Below are 19,655 nucleotides of genomic sequence, written 5' to 3'. Positions count from 1 at the left end.
ATGATTCTAATGTTCATGAGATTATGATGCTGCCTAAATTGGATACATTTGTTTTGCTTACAAATGAAGGGCCTAGCTTGGAGAAGGATGAACATTGGAGCAAGAACACGCATGAAGTTGATGGCATGCGCAAAGGGATCAAGAACGGAGTTACAAGTGATGATTTCAGGACTTTGAAGCCGCCATAAGGAGTGCATGAAGCCTGGGACGAAATATACAAGATGCCACTTCATAATATTCGTCCATAGGCTATTCTAGGTGCTGCGTCACCTTATTAATGGGCCAGGCCCATGTAATTTCGAAATACTTAAGTATAGGCTATTTTTAGAGTCCGTATGTGTGGGGAAACAAGAGTTAGGGTTGGTTTCGGACCCCACCCTCAAGGGCCACGAAATTCCCCTCTCTTCCTCCATATATACAGCCCTTAGGGCGTCGTTTAGACTTTGGGTTTTGTTTAGATTAAAAGTTCGCCATAGCTGCAACTTCTCGTACTTCGTTTGTGTCCAACGACCAGACCAAGACGTCACAGAACCCCACCTTGATCAATAAAGCTTTCATCTTATATTCGCAATATCCAGATTGCAATCTCAGTTTCTTGCTTGTTCTTCGTTTGCTCGCAGGAAACAGGCCCTCGTGGTCAGGTTGATCGTGCTCCGGCGTGGTCAATAACCCCTCGGAAGTTGGTTTAGCGATTGCTAAGGCGCGACGTCTCGCACGTTCGTAGTCGGATCGTCAAGGTGACTCCCACAGAAAACGATAGCCACCATCTCATCGAAACATCGAGACACCTTTGCGTCTATCAGTTTGTAATTCCTGATAATATTCTTCTACAGAATTTTTTCCCTGTCTTAAGCGCTGCAATTTTTGAAGTAATTCACGTTGATAATATGGTGGAACCCAACGAGTAGCATAGCAGTTTTCAAAGCAGCCCAAGTAGCAGGAATGGGATATAATCTACAATGCTCAGACCACCAAACACATGCAAAACTAGTGAATGCACAAACAGCAGCAGGAACACGTCTCTCCGAGGATATTGTAAACATGTAAATCGTTGTTCAGTTTCTAACTCCCAAGTAAGATATATATCAGGAACATATCTACCCTCAAATGGTGGAATATTCAATTTTAGTTTAGGGAGATGGTCATGATCTCGTACCTGAGGGTGAGCCCTACCATTGCCATTATTTGCATGTGGACGACCTGATGGTTGCTGTGCTGGTGGTGGCACGTAGTTCTGATTTTGATCAACCTCATCCTCGTAATCGCCAGCAAAATCATCCTCCTCCGCATCAGCAGCAGGAGCCACAGAAGTAGCAACAGCAGCACCAACAGTTTGGCCAGGTGCAAGAGGGAGACGGCTCGCTCGGCGGAGGGCTGTTTCACGATGTGTAGGTAGTCGTCGTTGTTGTTGTTGTAGAGGTGCGTTAGGTGCAGCCGGTGGTGGTGGTGGAAGACGCGCGAGCAATTCATTAAACCTGTTATCGAGCTTTGTTTTGAACGTCTTCTCCATGTCATCTATCTTCTCCATGGCCTCTTCAAATCTGTTTAGCACATCCTGCACCTGTCCATTCATCATTTGCTGAAATTTATCATGCAACTCCTGATTCGTCATGTTCTCCCAGTCAGTCTCGTCGGCTTGTGATCCTGCCATGGTTAGCAACAATAGAAAACACACGAGAATATGATCCTACAGAATACTAACAAGAGGTGGTGGTGGCGGGTGTCACAAATCCGTCAAGCAAATCTCAAATTCTTACCAGTTCTTACCCAGCAGCAGGCGGTGATCGGCAACCGTTGTAGTCAAAACTCTCAAAAGCTTGGATAGAGCGATTGCCAGGGAGAGTCAAACGCACGACGTAGAGGTATGTGGAGCTGGGAAGGCTTATAGTATGGTAGCAAAAAGGGTCAGCAATAATCAATTCAGAGATGCAAAGTTGAATAAACGCTCAACGACGGTACTGTGCTGGTCCTAGGCTAGACCGTGCTAGAGACGCGAGCCTAGAACACTAACAAAATCACGGCGCTGCACGTAAATAAGGGAAAGCACACTCTGGAACTTTTTTTTTTCGCGTTTTTTTTTGCGCTCCTCTTTTTTTTTGCGCTCCTTTTTTTCCGAAATTTTTTTTCACTTTTTTTTTCGGAAATCAGGGCAGCGACGACGAAAAAGTGCGACAAAAAATCACTATGATGGCACGTGGCTCAAAAGACTCAGAAAAGCCTAAAAATAGGATAGGGAAAAATATTTTTGCCCGTGAAAATTTTGGCCCAAAAACTGCCCGGGGGTCTCCAGACTCTTTTTTCCGAGACCTACGCAGGCAAGGAAACACGAATCGGAATTGAGATTGATCTCAAGAACAAACCTAATATGAGAAGAACTCGGATTGGTGGTGGATATATGGTGGTGTGGTATATGGCAGCGGTGGTGGTATATGGTAGCGGTGGTGTAAAGTGGATATGATGATGGTGCGGCGGCGGCGTGACAACTTATGACCAGAACTCGAAACTCTAAAAGACTAGACTCTAAGACCAGCAACTTGACACGACGATGCAACCGCAAATTCAACAAAGCAAAAAACCCTAAAAAGATTATGCAAAGGCTCAAATTGGTTCGGATATGATGAACTAACCCTAATTTTTTTTTGTGTGGCTTTGTTTGTGGACTGTAGGTATGAAGAACAGACTCGATCTAATCTACGAAAAACTGTAAAATCTCACCGAGCAACCTGGAAATCTGATACCACTTGATAGAGGCTAAGGTCCCGATGTTCCGATGAGATGGTGGCTATCGTTTTCTGCGGGAGTCGACCTTGACGATCCGACTACGAACGTGCGAGACGTCGCGCCTTAGCAATCGCTAAACCAAATTCCGAGGGTTATTGACCACGGCGGAGCACGATCAACCTGACCATGAAGGTCTGTTTCCTGCGAACAAACGAAGAACAAGCAAGAAACTGGGATTGCAATCGGGATATTGCGAATATAAGATGAAAGCTTTATTGATCAAGGTGGGGTTCTGTGACGTCTTGGTCTGGTCGTTGGACACAAACGAAGTACGCGAAGTTGCAGCTATGGCGAACTTTTAATCTAAACAAAACCCAAAGTCTAAATGATGCCCTAAGGGCTGTATTTATGGAGGAATAGGGGGGGGGATTTCGTGGCCCTTGAGGTTGGGGTCCGAAACCAACCCTAACTCTTGTTTCCCCACACATACGGACTCTAAAAATAGCCTATACTTAAGTATTTCGAAATTACATGGGCCTGGCCCATTAATAAGGTGACGCAGCACCTAGAATAGCCTATGGACGAATATTATGAAGTGGCATCTTGTATATTTCGTCCAAGGCTTCATGCACTCCTTATGGCGGCTTCAAAGTCCTGAAATCATCACTTATAACTCCGTTCTTGATCCCCTTGCGCATGCCATCAACTCCATGCATGTTCTTGCTCCAATGTTCATCCTTCTCCAAGCTAGGCCCTTCATTTGTAAGCAAAACAAATGTATCCAATTTAGGCAGCATCATAATCTCATGAACATTAGAATCATTACCAAGAAACGAAAGTACCTGGTAATTTAATTGGCGTGCGCGAGCTCTAGTAATTGGTCCAGTATATGTAACAGTAGGGGCTGTGGGTGTAACAATGGTATTGATGTCCTCATCACGTTTGCAAAGTTGGATGGAAGCTCAAGTTGATAGGCGAGATCGCCTCTTTTGCCAATGATCTTGAAAGGACCCACGTATCTAGGGGCAAGCTTCCTTTGATACGAAGCGACGAGTACCTTTCATTGGAGAGACGCGGAGGTAGACATGGTCTCCGATCTTGAAAGCCAAGTCACGATGTTTGCTATCATATTAACTCTTCTGATGCGATTGTGCGGCTTTTAGATTTTCACGAATGACTTTGCACATATCTTCAGCCTCTGTGATCAAGTCATTGCCAAGAAGTTGGCGTTCACCAGTCTCTGACCAGTTAAGAGGAGTACGACACTTCCTGCCATAGAGAATCTCGAATGGGGCCTTGCCCGAACTCGCTTGGAAGCTGTTGTTGTAGGAGAACTCTGCATATGGAAGACAATCTTCCCACTTCATACCGAAAGAAATGACACATGCCCTGAGCATATCTTCAAGAATTTGATTGACTCGCTCGACTTGGCCACTAGTTTGAGGATGAAAAGCTGTGCTGAAGCGAATGTTGGTGCCCATGGCCTTCTGAAAAGAATCCCAGAACTTAGAGGTGAAGATGCTTCCATGATCTGAAGATATCAACTGCGGAATGCCGTGCAAGGAGACAATCCTGGAGGTATATAGCTCTGCCAACTGAGTTGCTGTGATAGATTCTTTGATAGGAAGAAAATGAGCCACTTTGGTGAGCTTGTCGATGATAACAAAGATAGCATCATTGCTACGCTTGGACTTGGGGAATCCAGTCACGAAGTCCATCTCAATATGGGTCAAACTTCCATTCTGGAATGGCAAGAGGTTGGAGGAGACCAGCTGGTCGTTGGTGTTCTGCTTTCACTCTTCTGCAGACATCACATTCATTCACGAACTGAGCAATCTCGCGCTTCATTTGAGTCCACCAATACGACTGCTTGAGGTCATGGTACATCTTTGTACTTCCAGGGTGAATAGAGAAAGGAGTGAATTGTGAGCCTCATTCATAATGACTTTACGAAGGTCACCTTAGGCACAACAATGCGATCCTCGAAGAATAGAGTATCCTTGTCATCAAGAGAATAGCACTTGTACTTGGGTTGGCTCTTGGCAATCCCAATCTTCACCTTCTTCACCATTGCATCAAGAAGTTGAGCCTCACGAATCTGATCTTCCAAAGTAGGAGAGACTTGGAGGTTGGCAAGGAATCCTTGAGGAACAACTTGGAGATTAAGTTTGCGGAAAGCTTCACAAAGTCCGGTTGGTAAGGGCTTGAGAATCAAACTGTTGCAGTAAGCCTTCCTGCTCAAACGTCAGCAATGACATTGGCCTTGCCTGGAGTATATTCAATACTCGGATTATACTCTTGAATCATCTCGACCCAACGAGTCTGCCTGAGGTTGAGGTTGGGCTGAGTGAAGATGTACTTGAGACTCTTATGATCAGTGAAGATGTCCACTTTTCTTCCCAACAAGAGATGTCTCCATGTTAAAAGAGCATGGACAACTGCCGCCAACTCGAGGTCATGAGTGGGGTAGTTCTTTTCGTTGGGCTTCAACTGGCGAGAGGTATAGGCGACAACTTTCTTCTCTTGCATCAACACAACACGGAGACCTTGCAGGGAAGCATCACAGAAAACCTCAAATGGTTTGGATTCATTAGGAGGAGTCAGAACTGGAGCTATGACTAACTTCTCTTTGAGGGTGTTGAAAGCGATGTCACATTCAGGCGTCCAGACATACTTCACATGCTTCTGGAGAAGGTTGGAAAGAGGCTTCGCGATCTTAGAGAAATTCTCAACGAAACTTCGACAATAGCTTGCGAGCCCAAGGAAGCTGTGGAGTTGCTTCACATTCTGAGGTGGTTCCCAATTCACAATTGCAGACACCTTCTCAGGATTAACAGCTACACCCTTGGCGGAGATGATATGCCCAAGGTAGAGAATCTCATCGAGCCAAAACTCGCACTTTGAAAACTTCGCGTAGAACTGATGTTCTCTGAGTTTGTCCAGCACCAACCTCAAGTGCTTGGCATGATCCTCCTTGTTCTTGGAAAAGACCGAAATGTCATCGAGAAGACGAAGTCATTTGTGTAGGGGTTGAATATGAAGTTCATCATGCGAGAGAATGTTGGAGGAGCATTGACAAGGCCGAAAGACATGACAGTGTATTCATAGGAACCATAGCTTGTTTTGAATGCTGTCTTGGGGATGTCTTGTTCACGAATGCGAATCTGATGATAGCCCATACGGAGGTCAAGCTTGGAGAATACTTGAGCACCTTTGAGTTGTTCGAAAAGCTCATTGATGTTGGGAAGTGGGTACTTGTTCTTTATGGTCTTCTTGTTCAATGGGCGGTAGTCGACACAAAGTCGGTCCGTTCCATCCTTCTTCTTGACAAAAAGAACACCACAACCCCATGGAGAAGAACTTGGTCGGATGAGACCCATACGCTCTTGTATATCAAGTTGTTTCTTCAGCCCCTTCAACTCTTTTGGTCCAAGCTTGTAAGGACGTTTGCAAACAGGTTCCGTGCCAGGCTCAAGATCAATGACAAATTCAACTGGCCGGTGAGGAGGATTCCTGGAAGCTCTTCTGGAAAGACGTCTTGATATTCAAAAACGACTGGAATCTGAGAGATGGCATTCAACTCGCCCTTCTCATTGAGAGAAAACAGTCGAATGGTATCATCACGAGCGACAAAGACGATCACATCCTCAGACGTGTGTGTCAATTGAATCTGCCTCGCAGCACAATCCAGTTGAGCTTTGTGCTTAGAAAGCCAGTCCATGCCGAGAATTAGATCAATATCTGAGTTACCAAGAACAATTGGAGAAGCCAGAAATTTGTAGTCGCCCATCATGATAGAAACATCCGGAACCATCATGCTAGAACTCAAACGCTTAGCCGGAGAAACAACTTGCAATGCTTTAGGTAATGCCTTAGTGTCAAAGTTGTGCTCCGATGCAAATGGGAATAACATGAAAGAATGTGATGCACCAGAGTCAAAAAGAACTTTTGCAGGAATATCGTTAATAGGGAGGTTACCCATGATCACTTCTGACGAGTCCTCTGCCTGAGCTGCGTTCATCATGTTTACCTTGACATGCTTGGTATTATCCTTGACCACTTCATTGTTGGCAGATCTCACAGGACGAGGAGGCGGAAGACGCCTCTGGTTGAAGCATTTGTTTGCATAGTGACCCTTCTGCTGACACTTGTTGCACGTGATCTCTGCGAGCGACCGGTGATACGGAGCACTTGACCTTGGAGCATGTGACGAAGCTTTGTTCTGAAAGGCTGGGTCGGGTGGGTGGGAAGATCCATTGCCACCTTTGCTCTTCTGCTGATAAGGCTGACGGAACGGAGGAGGAGGAGGCAACCAATACTTTTGCTGCTTAGCTGCCACTTGAGTTGAAGAAGAAGGAGTTGCATCCCTGATTCTCTTCTGGGAAGCATCGCACTTGAGCTGAGCAGCCTCTTGCTTTAATGCCATATTGTAGGACTCATCATACTTTTTCGGCTCCAAAAGCACAAGAGCTAGTTGCAGATCTTCTCTGAGGCCACCTCTGAACTGATAAATCCTGCTCTTCTCGTCAGGGACGTCTTGCTTAGCGAAGCGAGCGATGATAGAGGCAAGGGTGTCCGATGTTTCGATGAGATGCTGGCTATCGTTTTCTGTGGGAGTCGACCTTGACGATCCGACTACGAACGTGCGAGACGTCGCGCCTTAGCAATCGCTAAACCAACTTCCAAGGGGTTATTGACCACGCCGGAGCACGATCAACTTGACCACGAGGGCCTGTTTCCTGCGAGCAAACGCAGAACAAGCAAGAAACTGAGATTGCAATCTGGATATTGCGAATATAAGATGAAAGCTTTATTGATCAAGTCGTTGGACACAAACGAAGTACGCGAAGTTGCAGCTATGGCGAACTTTTAATCTAAACAAAACCCAAAGTCTAAACGACGCCCTAAGGGCTGTATATATGGAGGAAGAGAGGGGAATTTCGTGGCCCTTGAGGGTGGGGTCCGAAACCAACCCTAACTCTTGTTTCCCCACACATACGGACTCTAAAAATAGCCTATACTTAAGTATTTCGAAATTACATGGGCCTGGCCCATTAATAAGGTGACGCAGCACCTAGAATAGCCTATGGACGAATATTATGAAGTGGCATCTTGTATATTTCGTCCATGGCTTCATGCACTCCTTATGGCGGCTTCAAAGTCCTGAAATCATCACTTGTAACTCCGTTCTTGATCCCCTTGCGCATGCCATCAACTTCATGCGTGTTCTTGCTCCAATGTTCATCCTTCTCCAAGCTAGGCCCTTCATTTGAAAGCAAAACAAATGTATCCAATTTAGGCAGCATCATAATCTCATGAACATTAGAATCACTACCAAGAAACGAAAGTACCTGGTAATTTAATTGGCGTGCGCGAGCTCTAGTAATTGGTCCAGTATATGTAACAGTAGGGGCTGTGGGTGTAACAATGGTATTGATGTCCTCATCACCTCCCCTTCTTGAAATGAAGTCGTCCTCGACGAAGCTCATCTTCCTCACCCAAATAAGGCTTCAAATCTGCAATGTTAAAAGTGGGACTAACCCCAAAATCTGCAGGTAGCTCAAGTTTATATGCATTATCATTTATTTTCTCTAAAACCTTAAAAGGACCATCAGCACGTGGCATTAGCTTTGATTTGCGCAGATTAGGAAATCTATCTTTACGCAAATGTAACCAAACAAGATCTCCAGGTGCAAACACAACATGTTTTCTACCCTTATCTCCAGCAAGTTTATATTTAGCATTCATACGCTCAATGTTTTCCTTAGTTAACTCATGCATTTTTAAAACACATAAGGACTAAGGGATTCGCGTATATAACCTTTGTCGAGCAGTTCTTGTACTTGACGCATAATCTCCTTCGTCTCCTCTGGATTGGTACGGTATGGTGCACGGTTGGGTAATGATGCACCGGGAATTAAGTCAATTTGATGCTCAATCCCCGAATAGGTGGTAATCCCGGTGGCACGTCTTGTGGAAAGACGTCAGCGAACTCCTGCAAAATGTTAGTGACAGCAGAGGCAAAGAGGAAGGCACGTCCTCGAATGAAAATAATGCCTCTTTGCACACAAAAGCATAGCAAACAGATTTGCTAAAATCTAGATCATCAATATCAGATTTGGTGGCAAGTAAACATGCACTTTTCAATTTAATTTCAGAAGCAACACTAGATTGTTTATTATTATTAGGCTGCATTTGTTGCTCAAATTCTTTTGCCACAATCTGATTTTCACTCTTAGTTTTCTCCTGTTTTGCTTTATTAGCTCTATTAATATCATCTTTCAAAATGGAATCAGGAGTCATAGGAAGCAAAGTAATATTTTTATCCTTATGAACAAGAGTATACTGATTGTTTCTACCATGGTGAATAGAATTTTTATCAAATTGCCATGGTCTACCAAGTAATAAGGAACATGCTTGCATAGGTACCACATCACAATCAACATAATCAGCATATGTAGAGATACTAAAATGCACACGAACAGTACGTGTTACCTTAACCTTGCCGCTGTTGTTGAACCATTGGATGTAGTAAGGATGTGGATGTGGTCTTGTGGTGAGAGATAGCTTCTCCACCATCTCGATGCTAGCCAAGTTGTTGCACTCCCTCCATCTATGATCACGCGAACAGAACGTTCCTTCACAACTCCCTTTGTATGGAACAAATTATGCCTCTGATTTTGCTCAGCTTGTGTAACCTGCACACTCAAAACACGTTGAGCAACTAAACATTCATACCTGTCAGCATCTTCAGGAGCCATGTATTGCGTCTCATGATCAGAATCGTCTCCACCGTGTTCGTCACGTGTAATAAGAGCCAAAGTCTCCTCATCATAGTCACTAGCGGACTCATACCCACCATCCTCAGTAACAATCATCACACGCTTAGATGGGCATTCTCTCGCATAATGACCTCCACCCTTGCAACGTCGACAAATAATATCATGTGTTTGCCCTGTTGATGCCATGGATGAAGAAGAGCTCTTTGCAGGCCCAGAAGGTGTGCTCTTGGCAGATAGTGGTGATTGTGCCTGCTTTATTGTATCACGGTTGGAGGTGGCAGCCGACGGAGGCGCCGGTGAAGCAGAACGTGTGGAAGTAGATGATGCACGTGGTGTCCATGAAGAAGGTCGACCTGCAGAAAAGTTAGTCCAGAGGTGATGCCTGTCGATCCTGCACTTCACGTTCAGCTTTACAAGCAAGATGGAATAAACGAGTGATATTAGTATACTCCTTATACTCTAGAATCGTCCTCGAATCTCTCTATTTAATCCACCCATAAAACGTGCAAGCATAGCTTCATTCTCCTCAACAATACCACATCTATCATTGCCTCCAGTTTGTAATTCCTGATAATATTCTTCTACAGAATTTTTTCCCTGTCTTAAGCGCTGCAATTTTTGAAGTAATTCACGTTGATAATATGGTGGAACCCAACGAGTACGCATAGCAGTTTTCAAAGCAGCCCAAGTAGCAGGAATAGGATATAATCTACAATGCTCAGACCACCAAACACATGCAAAACTAGTGAATGCACAAACAGCAGCAGGAACACGTCTCTCCTCGGGATATTGTAAACATGTAAATCGTTGTTCAGTTTCTAACTCCCAAGTAAGATATATATCAGGAACATATCTACCCTCAAATGGTGGAATATTCAATTTTAGTTTAGGGAGATGGTCATGATCTCGTACCTGAGGGTGAGCCCTACCATTGCCATTATTTGCATGTGGACGACCTGGTGGTTGCTGTGCTGGTGGTGGCACGTAGTTCTGATTTTGATCAACCTCATCCTCGTAATCTCCCGCAAAATCATCCTCCTCCGCATCAGCAGCAGGAGCCACAGAAGTATCAACAGCAGCACCAATAGTTTGGCCAGGTGCAAGAGGGAGACGGCTCGCTCGGCGGAGGGCTGTTTCGCGATGTGGAGGTAGTCGTTGTTGTTGTTGTTGTAGAGGTGCGTTAGGTGCAGCCGGTGGTGGTGGTGGAAGACGCGCGAGCAATTCATTAAACCTGTTATCGAGCTTTGTTTCGAACGTCTTCTCCATGCCATCTATCTTCTCCATGGCCTCTTCAAATCTGTTTAGCACATCCTGCACCTGTCCATTCATCATTTGCTGAAATTTATCATGCAACTCCTGATTCGTCATGTTCTCCCAGTCAGTCTCGTCGGCTTGTGATCCTGCCATGGTAGCAACAATAGAAAACACACAAGATATGATCCCTCAGAATACTAACAAGAGGTGGTGGTGGCGGGTGTCACAAATCCGTCAAGCAAATCTCAAATTCTTACCAGTTCTTACCCCAGCAGCAGGCGGTGATCAGCAACCGTTGTAGTCAAAACTCTCAAAGCTTGGATAGAGCGATTGCCAGGGAGAGTCAAACGCACGACGTAGTATGTATGTGGAGTGGGAAGGCTTATAGTATGTAGCAAAAAGGGTCAGCAAATAATCAATTCAGAGATGCAAAGTTGAATAAACGCTCAACGACGGTACTTGTGCTGGTCCTAGCTAGACGTGCTAGAGACGCGAGCTAGACACCTAACAAAATCACGGCGCTGCACGTAAATAAGGGAAAAGCACACTCTGGAACTTTTTTTGTTCGCTCTTTTTTTTGCGCTCCTTTTTTTTGCGCTCCTCTTTTTTTTGCGAAAAATCACTATAATGGCGAGTGTCTCAAAACTCTCCCTCGTCAAACTGATAGGATGGGCAATCGAAATTTTTTTTTTCACTTTTTTTTTCAGAAATCAGGCAGCGACGACGAAAAAGTGCGACAAAAAATCACTATGATGGCACGTGGCTCAAAAGACTCAGAAAAGCCTAAAATAAGGATAAGGAAAAATATTTTTGCCTGTGAAAATTTTGGCCTAAAAACTGCCCGGCGGTCTCCAGACTTTTTTTTCTTTCGAGACCTACTCAGGCAAGGAAACACAAATCGGAAATTAGACGGACCTCGAAAACAAACCTAATATGAAAGGAACTCGAATTGGTAGTGGATATATGATGGTAGGATATGGCAGCGGTGGTGGTATATGGATACGGATTGGTGGTGGTATATGGATACGGATTGGTGATGGTATATGGAGACGGATTGGTGGTGGTATATGGATACGGATCGATGGCAGATAAGCGATGGTGGTAGATGGCAGGAGCGATGATGATGGTGCGGCAGCGGCGTGACAACTTATGACCAGAACTCAAAACTCTAAAAGACTAGACTCTAAGACTAGCAACTAGACACAACGATGCAACCGCAAATTCAACAAAGCAAAATACTGAAAAGACTATGCAAAGGCTCAGATTGGTTCGGATATGATGAACTAACCCTAAATTTTTTTTGGCTTTTTTCGTGGACTGTAGGTATGAAGAACAGACTCGATCTAAACTATGAAAAACTGGAAAATCTCACCGAGCAACCTGGAAATCTGATACCACTTGATAGAGGCAAAGGTGTCCCAATGTTTCGGTGAGATGGATATCGTTTTCTATGGGAGTCGACTTTGACGATCCGACTACGAACGTGCGAAGACGTTGCACCTTAGCAATCGCTAAACCAACTTCCGAGGGTTATTGACCACGCTGGAGCACGATCAACCTAACCACGAGGGTATATTTCCTGCGAGCAAATGAAGAACAAGCAAGAAACTGAGATTGCAATCTGGATATTGCGAATAAAAGAGGAAAGCTTTATTAATGAAGGTGGGGTTCTTGTGACGTCTTGGTCTGGGTCGTTGACACAAACGAAGTACGCCGAAGTTGCAAGCTATGGCGAACTTTTATCTAAACAAAAACCCAAGTCTAAAACGACGCCCTAAGGGCTTGTATATATGGAGGAGGAGAGGGGATTTTCGTGGCCCTTGAGGGTGGGGTCCGAAACAACCCTAACTCTTGTTTCCCCACACATACGGACTCTAAAAATAGCCTAATACTTAAGTATTTCGAAATTACATGGGCCTGGCCATTAATTAAGGTGACGCAGCACCTAGAATAGCCTATGACGAATTTATGAAGTGGCATCTTGTATATTTCGTCCAAGGCTTCATGCCACTCCTTATGGCGGCTTCAAAGTCCTGAAATCATCACTTGTAACTCCGTTCTTGATTCCCCTTGGCATGCGCCATCAACTCCATTCGTGTTCTTGCTTCCAATGTTCATCCTCTCCAAGCTAGGACTTCATTTGAAAGCAAAACAATGTATCCAATTTTAGGCAGCATCATAAATCTCATGAACATTAGAATCATTACCAAAGAAACGAAAGTACCTGGTAATTTAATTGGCGTGCGCGAGCTCTAGTATTGGTCCCAGTATATGTAACAGTAGGGGCTGTGGGTGTAACAATGGTATTGATGTCCTCATCAGAAATCAGTTGATGAGTACTATAAGGAGATGCAAGTTTTGATGATCCGTGCAGCTGTGCGTGAGTTTGCGGAGGCGACCATGGTACGTTTCTTTGAGGGGTTAGAAAAGATTCGCGACCGTGTTGATTTAATGCAATATAATGATATTCATGAGTTGCTTCATCAAGCGGAGCGTGCTGAACGTTGGGTATTGGAGAAGCAAGCTTCAGAGACTCGTCCAACTTACAACAATGGGCGATGTGGTTCTTCTCCTATTGATGGTGGGTTTAGTGCTAAACCGACTCTTCTTATAAGTCGGGAAGCAATGAACAGAGCAAAGTGGCGGCTGCGCCAAAGGAGGTTTCTCAGGTTTCATCTAATGCGTCTTCGTCTCATCATCGTAATATTATTTGCCACAAGTGTGGAGGACGTGGACACATGAAGCATGAATGTTCCAATCAACGAAGGGTTCTACTTGTTGATGTGGAATATATTTCAGAATCTGAAGATGAGATGCCTAAGTTAGAGGATGGAATTGAAAGAGGTCATGGTGATACCATAGTATGTTATCCCCACGATGATCCTGATATGGAGAGTTTGCTAGGACATAAGGTCCAGCGAGATGACAACGTCATTCTTGAACCAGGACAACGACGGAGTATTTTTCAAACTGCATGTACCATCAAGGGAGAAGTGTGCAAACTGATAATTGATGGCGGCAGTGCTAGCAACATGATTAGCAAGGATGTGGTGGAGTCTCTTTCTTTGCCAACATGGGAGCACCCAAAACCATATTATATGAAGTGGATCAATGATGTGGGAAAAGTAAAGGTAACTCACAGGGTGAAGGTTCCTTTTGTTGTTGATGGCTATGTTGACAAACTAGAATGCGACATTATGCCACTACATGTCTGTCATCTTATTTTGGGGCGTCCGTGGCAACATGATATTAACGCTCTTCATTATGGGAGAACAAAAAGGTACACTTTTATGCATAAAGGTGAGTTCTATGCTATTCTTCCAAAAGATGCAAAAGATATAATGTGTACCATGAAAGTGTTTAAGAAAAAACCTACAAGGCATACACCAAAACCGAGGATGGTTTCTCTTCAAGGGAGGGAGGATGATGCGACCGTATCTACTAAGATGACAATGGATATTTTGAAGGCTGAACACAGAGGAAAGGAGAAATATAGAGTGCCTGCTTTGCGTCAGTAAAGAAAGAAATTTGTTTTTGTTCATGACATCAATCAGGCAGTTCATCACGTGAGCAAGTTCTATCATGGCAACAAGGTGGCATGTACATTTGTTGGAGAAATTTCCATTCAAGTTGCACCAACAGATGAATTTGAGCCGAAGTTCAGGACTCCATGCAAAAGCCGGCTGAACAGTTTGAGTCCTTTGAGTCGTACGTGATTAACACAAGGAAAGTAGTACTATTTTGGAATCTTGTGATCAACATTGCCGGACTGTTATATTAGCTTAATAGTGATTAGTTAGTTAAGATAGGAGAGAGTTTTTTTCCCTGGTCACTAGTATACGATACGTGCATGTATCAGTACATGTCTAACTAGATTTTGTGTCCAATTAGTTTTCAAGTGGTAATAGGAGTCCAGGTTGGTGCAGCCTTGTGCCTGCATGCACTACATATAAGGCGATCCGGCTGTGTATCGAGGGATAGGTTTTTTTACATTGAGTTAAATCAGAAGAAACACCAGATTATGGCGGCGGCGGACATGACAGTGCGTGAGACAAGTTGAGGAATCGATCTGGTTCTGTGTTTCCTTGGCGAGAAGGTTGGAAGCTTGTGCTTCTAAATTTTTCGGCCGATCGTCTACGATCGTCCACGCGCTTCCGATCAGGGTGCTCGTGTTGTTTAATTAGGTTTGCATCTAGTAAACCTAGTTTCTGCATTGTTTATTATTGTTTTGCTGGTTGATTATTTGGGCACTTAGATAAGGAAAGATTACATCTAAGATCAGTGTACCGTGAAAGATTGGGAAAAATTATTTGCGCTGTCGTTTTTCTGTCGAAGGTCGCATCATGGTCCATAAAACTTCCACAAACAGTTTCACTGCGTTAGGACTCCATTTGATATTGATTTTTTGTGATGTAAAAAACAAGAAAAAACAACTAGCATTGGGCACTATGTTGATAGGTTAATACCAAAAAATGACATAAAATGATTGTAAAACATCCAAGAATGATAATATAACAACATGGAACAATCAAAAATTATTGATACATTGGAGACGTGTCAATCATCACTGACGGGTTCCCTAGTATGGTCTGTGTGCGATGTCATTGCACATAGAACAACAACATATGTATTTATAACTTATAAGGACTCAATTACATAAACAGACTGAACATCCAATTACATAGGTGGCTAGTACACAGATGACCTTTGCACACACCAAAGTATGTTCCAAAATGCCTAGGAAACTCAAATAATGAATAGAAAGGCAAAACGAACCTTGAATAATTTCATATTTTTAGGACGGCGCTCCTATAGTTGCATGTTGCCTCTGTAAAATAAATCAAGGCGGGAAGAGACACCGTATGTCGTTTTGCACACATAGGTGACAAGTTCCCTCTCAGAACCATGAGCCTTTTGAGAGAAGCTCCGGTTTGTAAGAAGTTTATAACAAAACTTGTCCCAAATTGGACTAATTTTTTACCACAGCATGTTGGTTCCATGTCATAACACCATGCCATGTTTCATGATATTGAGGCGAGTTTTAGATTTCCAGTAATTTTAAAACCAGGTGTTGGGGATATTACTACTGGGCGTAAACCGGCCTATCAGGGTCGGGTTAACTTCGTCAGTAGTTAAGTATGTTAAAGCCCAAGAAGGCAGATGAGGGCTCAAGGCCCATGGTCAGTTCAAGGCCTGTAGCCGTAAACCGACATTAGTAGTTAACTTGTATTGTAAGTTAGGAATAAGTAGAGACCAAACCGGACACATCTATGAGCCGGTATTGGGACTCTGTAAGCCGACGGGATGTCACCCGTGTATATAAGGGGACGCCCCGGGGCGGTTCAAGACAAGGACAATAACTCGAGACATAGGCGAAGCTTGTTTGCTCCCTAGTCATCGAAACCCCATCAATTCCATCACAACTAGACGTAGGCTTTTACCTTCATCGAAGGGGCCGAACTAGTATAAACTCTCTTGCATCCCTGTGTCCGCTTTAACCCCTTCAAGCTAACCCGTCGCGATGGCTCCACGACTAAGTCCTTTCTCTAGGACATCTGCCGTGACAAAGCCACGACAGTTGGCGCCCACCGTGGGGCTATCGCACGATGGTTTCCGGTTCTTGGAGGGCCGCTTTGAAGGACTCGAGGGCTACGCTGTAGGCCGGATGACTAAGAGTCGTCGCGGCAAGTTCTACATCGACGACGCAGGCTGGGGCCCCGAGGCCGGCTCAATTGAGTACGGGTACCGGGTCCCCTTTGGTAGCATTCACGTTTTCATTGGCAAGATCGGTGAACCGGGCCCTGAGCCGGACATCTGCACCGACCTCGTCGAGACGGCTCAGCGTGCGCGATCCGCCCGGGTTAAACCGGCCATGAAGCGTGCCTTCGTGGGAGTCATCCATGGAGGAAGTTATGAGGATGGATCGGAATCTCGCGGCGAATACCGTCGTTTGTTCCGATGACGAGTCATCGACCGGAGAAACCGAATCTCTTTATCAGCTACAAGACGGCCGGATTGGGGGCTGTTCCGATGGCGACAGTATTCCGGACCCCTCTGATCTGCCCAACCGGGTTGGAATATTCATGATGGCACACAAGCAGCGCTTCATTCTTCGACCGCTGCGGCAACAACCTCCGGTTCGCAGCGGCGACGGCTGCCGGGGCAGGAGGCCCTGTGTGCCCGCCGGCTCAAGTTCTATCAGAGCTATTTGATGCATTGGCTGTGCTTATGGCGGAGGCTAATCCGGCGGATCAGGGCGTTCACAACGCCGAGATTGCAAAAGTGAAGGAACAGATCACCCAGGCCAAGGCAGATCTGGCAGCTGAGGACACCAGGATGGCCACGGAGCGGGCCGCTTTAGACGCACAAGCCTACAGGCTCATGTTGGACCAGAGTGCGTCGCAGGAAGTCATGAGGAGGAAGTACCGATCCCGTTTGCCTCCGGTTTTTGAGGCCAGAGACCTTTTCAACACTCCAGGAGTAGGAACCAGGCAATCCGCTGGAGGGAAACCGGGCGGAAGCTCCCGGGACCGGTGCACCGGTTCAGCCTCGTCAGATGGACCCGCCTCGTCAAAACACCGTTATACCTCAGGCTGTTTTAACACCTCCGGGTCACTACTCCAACCCGATGGACAATCTCGTTGCCGCTGCTGCACGGCTGGAGGCCATTCCAATTGAAGGTGACTCGCCGCAGGCAGTAGAGACGCGACGGGTCAAGGAGCTTCTGAGGACAGCTTTGGTCCAACAGGAAGCATACTCGTACAGCCGCGACCGGATCCACTCGACCCCCCGTCCAAGCCGGAGCTATAGCAGACATATGGATGAACCGGCAGTGTCGAGTAACGAACGACGTGGAGCACCCCGTGGCAACAACCCGGCGGGTGGTGCTGATAACGCTCAGGAAGTGGTGAACCGGGCCCGAGCGCGCAGGGAGGCCGAGTTAGCCACACAGCATCAGGCTCGGCAGCTCACGCCGGTTCGTCCAACCATCTCGATCGAACCTGGTGTTACTTCTAGTTCTTTGGGGGTGCCTTGCCTTATCCCCGCTTTACGCAATGTGCGCCTGCCCAAGGATTTCAAGGGCCCGCGCAAGGTACCAAATTACACGGCGGATCAAGCCTCCAGAGACATGGGTGGAGAGCTATGAGATGGCCATGGAGATGCTTGATGTGGATGACGCGGCGTGTGCGAAATACTTCACCATGATGCTTGAAGGAACGGCCCGTACTTGGTTAAAAAGCTTGCCGGCTAATTCTATCAGTTCATGGGCCCAATTACGAGCCCGGTTTATCAGCAATTTCAAGGATACATGTAAACAGCCTATGTCGATAGTGGACTTAGCTGCATGCGTCCAGGAGGAAGGAGAATCAACGACTCATTGGGTGCGCCGGGTTTCACAAGTGTTGCACTCATCAGACCGCATCAACGCTGACACCGCAGTATTAACCCTAGAAGGCAACTGCCGGTTTGGGCCCCTGAAGCTGAAGTTGGGACGGATGAAGCGTCATTGCACTGACATGGGGACCCTCATGGCCGCTTTGGTGAAATATGCTGATTCTGATAGTACCAAGGATCCCGAATCTGATGATGACAAGACAGGGAAGGGAAAGAGGAACAGCAACTCCAAAGGTCAGCAGCATCACTGGGCAGGCAATGGTGGTGGAGGCAAGCGTAAAGCGGATGGTAACATGGACTTTGTGGCTAATACCAACACAGGACAATGGCCAGCGACGCAAGGGTAAACCGAAAAATCGTAATGGGGCACCCAACCCTAACCCAGACCGCCTAAACTATCTGCTAAGCCAGCCCTGTCCAAGACATGGGACGAAGGAGGCGCCAGCAAACCACCTTTGGAAGGATTGCTTTATTATGCAGGAGTTCAAGAATTCTAATAATTTTCCGGTATGATCACGAATCGGTGGCTCAGGATCCGGGCCGGGTTACGGTGGAGGAAGTTCCGGTTCAGGATTTAATGGTAATCCGGGCGGACATAATGGTCAAAATAGTCAGAACAACCAGGGTGGTTACAACCAACAGCAGCAACAGTCAGGTTACCAGAGCAACCCAAAGCAGTTGAGTAGTGGGCAGTACCATGTCTTCACCACTAGCTTGGACAAGCGAGACCGGAAGGTTCAGAGGCGGGCGGTCAACTCTGTTGAACCGGCCATACCCCGTTATCTACGTTGGTCTGAACAGCCAATCATATGGAGCAGAGAGGATCACCCTCCCCAGGTCGATAATCCGGGTCAGTTGGCTCTGGTGGTGGCGCCTCAGGTGGGAGGTTATAAGTTCACCAAGGTGCTCATGGATGGAGGTAGCAGCATTAATATCTTGTACTATGAGACCTTCCGTCGTATGGGACTGACAGATAAAAATCTTAAACCGTCTAATACGGTGTTCCACGGTGTAGTACCTGGCAGATCAGCATATCCTGTTGGTAAGATAGCTCTGGAAGTGGCCTTTGGGGATGATCATGATTCCAGGTCGGAGACATTGATGTTTGAAGTGGTGAAAATCCAAAGTCCATATCACCCTGTTTGGGCGACCGGCCTACGCCAAGTTTATGGCACGGCCCTGTTATGTGTATTTGCAGCTCAAGATGCCGGGTCACAAGGGGACAATAACGGTTCACGGAAGCCGCAAAATCGCTTTGGAGTGCGAGGAAGGTGATGCGGCCTATGCAGAGTCGGTTTGTGCCACCGAGGAGCTGAAGTATTATAAGGACAATGTTGATCCGGCGGACATGACTCCATTAAAGAAGCCAACTACGGAGCATGATCCGGCCCTGAAGTTCAAATCGGCAGCAGAAACTAAGCTTGTTGACTTTGTACCTGGCGATTCGTCCAAGCAGTTCAGCATCAGTGCTAATTTGGATCCGAAATAGGAAAGCGCGCTCAT

This window comes from Triticum urartu, chromosome 2 (genome assembly GCF_003073215.2).
Source record: "Triticum urartu cultivar G1812 chromosome 2, Tu2.1, whole genome shotgun sequence".
NCBI lineage: Eukaryota > Viridiplantae > Streptophyta > Magnoliopsida > Poales > Poaceae > Triticum > Triticum urartu.
This window is presented reverse-complemented; position numbering follows the sequence as displayed.